Raw genomic sequence first — 4,451 nt, 5'->3', positions numbered from 1 at the left:
GCAATGTTAGCATGCAACATATACATTTTTTTATTATTTAGAGCAGCATTTGGCATGAAGAGGATTGTCAATAAGCATTTGCTGAGAGAGTGAATAAGTAAAAGTTTGCAGCTGTTGTTATAATTGTCTGCAATGGGACAGGTACTGTCCTGGGTCCTGATATCATTTTTATGATAAGGTTTAACATGTATTATGGTATAGACAAGGGAAGCCCGAATGACTCAGTGGGTAAATAATCTGCCTGTAATGCAAGAGACACAGGACACATGGGTTCGATCCCTAGGTCAAGAAGATCCCCTGGAGAAGGAAATGGCAGCCTACTCCAGTATTCTAGCCTCAAAAATCCCATGGAGAGAGGAGCCTGGTATGCTATAGCCCAAAGAGTTGCAAAGAGTTGGACATGACAGAGGACAAGCGTAAGATACTCCCTGGACTCTAAGGAGAACACTTAAGGTCACCTGAAGAAGATGTCAAGGGATGCATTATGGAGAAGGAGGTACCTGAGCTAGGGGTTAAAAAATTAATAGCCATAACCAAGAGAGTTGGGGTGGGGAAGACAGAAAAAGGTGAGCATCTTCCAGGGAGAGAACCCAGTATGGACAAAGTCACAGTGGTTTGACAGAGATGCTTGGCAAGCTACAAATATCCCTGAATTTTAAATGCAGGGTCATGAGAAGCAACTGAAGTTGCAGCTAGAGAGGGTGGCAGACACTATTTACAGTAGGCAAGCAAAGACTTAGTTCTTACCCTGGATGGTTTGGAGAGTCAATGCAAGATTTTGAGCAGAGAAGTAAAATGGCTAGATTTATATCTTAGATCACTGTTGAGGCTCTCCTATATCATCTACTATTAACATTCTGGTTTGCATTTGCAGATAATACAGTTCCTCCATTAAATTGAAGCTGGTAAGTCTCTTGTTGAGGATACTTGGACCTCCTGTATCCAAATATGGGCTGTACCTTGAGCTTAGCCAGTTGGTACAGTGTCCATGGACTTTGCATCTCCTAAGGAGTTGAGCCATCGAGAATGAGGAGGCCAGTGTTGATCCATTGTTTTGGAAGAGCTGGGATAGCCTGTTAGCTCTTACTGCCTAGATCCAGAGGAGGGCCCATGAATTCCAATCACAGCTACAGCATCCCAGGAGCTTGCCACCATGTTGATCTTCTGGACTCAACGACACTGTTGCTGCTATCTGCTGTCATCCCCAGGCTCCCACCCTGCCTTTCAACCTTGTGCAAGACCCTACCCTTGACAGAAAATAGCTGGATCCAGGTGATAAAAGAGAGTGGGAAATGTAGTTTTTGGGTTTCCAGATCCCTGCAATAGAGAAGAATATGGAAGGACAAGCGTGGGACAGAGAGGCAACATACAAATATATGGCACATCACCCAGGTCACTCTTTCCCACAGAGGTATTACAATGCAGACTTATAACTGGAGGATTCACAGTATTAACTATTAACAGTTTGGACCACAACCAATGAAGTGCAGAACCAGATGATCAAAACTAGTCAGATGCTTATCACTGGAATATAAGTTCTCTGAGTGCAATGATTCTTTCAGTGTTACTCATCCCTCTAATCTGACTCCCAAGGTCCTAAAATAAGTTCTCAATCATTGATATTTGTTGACTGACTGGCTAACAGTCACATTTTCCCCCAATATATAGCTGGAAGTTAGAAAACCTTATCATTATTAATTCTTATATGTGATTTGAAGACCTTCCTACATTCAAAGACAAAGATCATGGCATTTGGTTGTCCCATCACTACATGGGAAATAGACAGGGAAATAGTGGAAACAGTGTCAGACTTTATTTTTTGGGGCTCAAAAATCACTGCAGATGGTGACTGCAGCCATGAAATTAAAAGGCGCTTGCCCCTTGGAAGAAAAGCTATGACCAACCTAGACAGCATATTAAAAAGTAGAGACAGTACTTTGCCAACAAAGGCCCATCTAATCAAAGCTATGATTTTTCCAGTCATCATGTATGGATGTGAGAGTTGGACTGTAAAGAAGGCTGCTGAGTGCTGAAGGATTGATGCTTCTGAACTGTGGTTTGGTGAAGACTCTTGAGAATCCCTTGGGCCTGCAAGGAGATCAAACCAGTCAATTCTAAAAGGAGTCAGTCCTGAATATTCACTGGAAGGACTGATGCTAAAGCTGAAGCTCCGATACTTTGGCCACCTGGTGCAAAGAATTGACTCATTAGAAAAGACCCTGATGTTGGGAAAGATTGAAGGCAGGGGGAGAAGGGGATGATAGAGGATGAGATGGTTGGATGGCATTGACTCAATGAGCGTGAGCAAGCTTCTGGAGATGGTGAAGAACAGGGAAGCCTGGCGTGCTGCAGTCCACGGGGTACAGAGTCAGATACTACTGAATGACTGAACAACAACTACATTATAAATGTTCTTTAATAGCCATGGTGTTCTATAAGGAGCCCCGAACCTCATAAGTTATGTTCTTGTTCAAAGTTTGTGGACGTCAGTTAGAGCAAATTAAAATACCTAAACAAATAAGACCCAAAATATAATGGCTCACATATGATAACCTCCATGGTAGGTCTATCTGTGTGGTTGGCAAGCAACTTTCCTCCACGTTGTGACTCAGGAACCCACGTCTGTTTTATCTTGTAGTGTCACTATCTACTAGTGTCTTGCTGCTATCTGCATCCAGAAACCAGGAGAATGAGGTAAATCCAATATTTCTTAAAAAAAAAAAATCCACAGAAGCGGTGACCCCTACCACTTTGGTTTATTCCATTGGTAAGAACTAGCCTCATGGTTACACCTCAGAAAAGGAGATGTGGAAGAGCTAAGTGCAAACGAAACTGACTTTCCGTGACCAGCTGTCTCTCTGTTCCACAATGGGTGTGTATTGGTTTAAAATTTCAGAGATGACAAGCATTAAAAAATAATTTTAATAATAGTTGTTATATTTCCTGGAGTGTCACAAGGTCTCCTGGTTGTTTTCCAATTTAGGTGTCCCTTATGTGCATTTTTCCTTCCTGGTAGGAGAAGGAAATCATATTTCTGAGCGTTTATTATTTTTTATAACGTAGGTGTTTATCTTGGGTGCGCTGGGTCTGTGTCACTCTGCTCAGGCTCCCCAGGTGCAATGAGTGGCGGCTGCTCTTCATTGCAGTGTGCAAGCCTCTCACCGCAATGGCTCTTCCTGTTGCGGAGCAGAGACTCTAGGCACATGGGCTTCAGTATTCGCAGTACGAGGGCTCAATACGTGTGGTGCACGGGCTTTGGCTGCCCACGGCACGTGCAGTCTCCCAGGACCAGGGACAGAACCCACGTCCCCTGCATTGTCAGGCGGGTTCTTAGCCACTGTACCACCAGGGAAGCTCAGGACTTATTCAGTCAGTTCAGTTCAGCCGCTCAGTCGTGTCCGACTCTTTGCGACCCCATGAATCGCAGCACGCCAGGCCTCCCTGTCCAGCACCAACTCCCGGAGTTCACCCAGACTCGCGTCCATCGAGTCAGTGATGCCATCCAGCCATCTCATCCTCTGTCATCCCCTTCTCCTCCTGCCCCCAATCCCTCCCAGCATCAGAGTCTTTTCCAATGAGTCACCTCTTCGCATGAGGTGGCCAAAGTATTGGAGTTTCAGCTTTAGCATCATTCCCTCCAAAGAAATCCCAGGGCTGATCTCCTTCTGAATGGACTGGTTGGATCTCCTCACAGTCCAAGGGACTCTCAAGAGTCTTCTCCAACACCACAGTTCAAAGGCATCAATTCTTCGGTGCTCAGCTTTCTTCACAGTCCAACTCTCACATCCATACATGACCACAGGAAAAACCATAGCCTTGACTAGACGGACCTTAGTTGGCAAAGTAATGTCTCTGCTTTTGAATGTGCTATCTAGGTTGGTCATAACTTTTCTTCCAAGGAGTAAGTGTCTTATTAGTGAACCTAAATTTTGCTCTGCAGTTCACATACAGTCATTTCATGTTCCTCACAGTATCTCCATAATATATGTTCTGTACATGTCCTTCATAGATAAGATCATTAAGACCTACAGAAGTTCTTTAACATTTCCAAGGTCTCAGAGCAGTGGGATTGCAAACAGAGGACTTGAGTCTAAGTTTGCCTGAAGCCAAAGTCTGCCCTACTTACCCCATGACCTGCCACCAGATAGGATCCAGAAAGGTCTTCATCAGTAAGAGGCCATGAAATTTCCTGAGGAACAAGGACACTGGGCACATCTGTGCATGAGTCTTGTTGAAGTTTTCCATATTCAATGCACGAGAAAGTCTTCATTTCTAAACTGAAATGTGTTCATTTCCAGTGTTCTCCAAATATGTATCTTTTCTAGTTGATATTAAAAAATACCTTTGCTTGGGACATGAGTAAGAGAAATGTTTTCCTACTATAAGGGAAAATAATAAACAGGACACCACAATGGCAGTCTGAAGCTCCTATACTAGCCCCACCAAGGGGG

Source organism: Oryx dammah, unplaced genomic scaffold (genome assembly GCF_014754425.2).
Source record: "Oryx dammah isolate SB20612 unplaced genomic scaffold, SCBI_Odam_1.1 HiC_scaffold_16, whole genome shotgun sequence".
NCBI lineage: Eukaryota > Metazoa > Chordata > Mammalia > Artiodactyla > Bovidae > Oryx > Oryx dammah.
Note: the sequence above shows the minus strand (reverse complement) of the source record.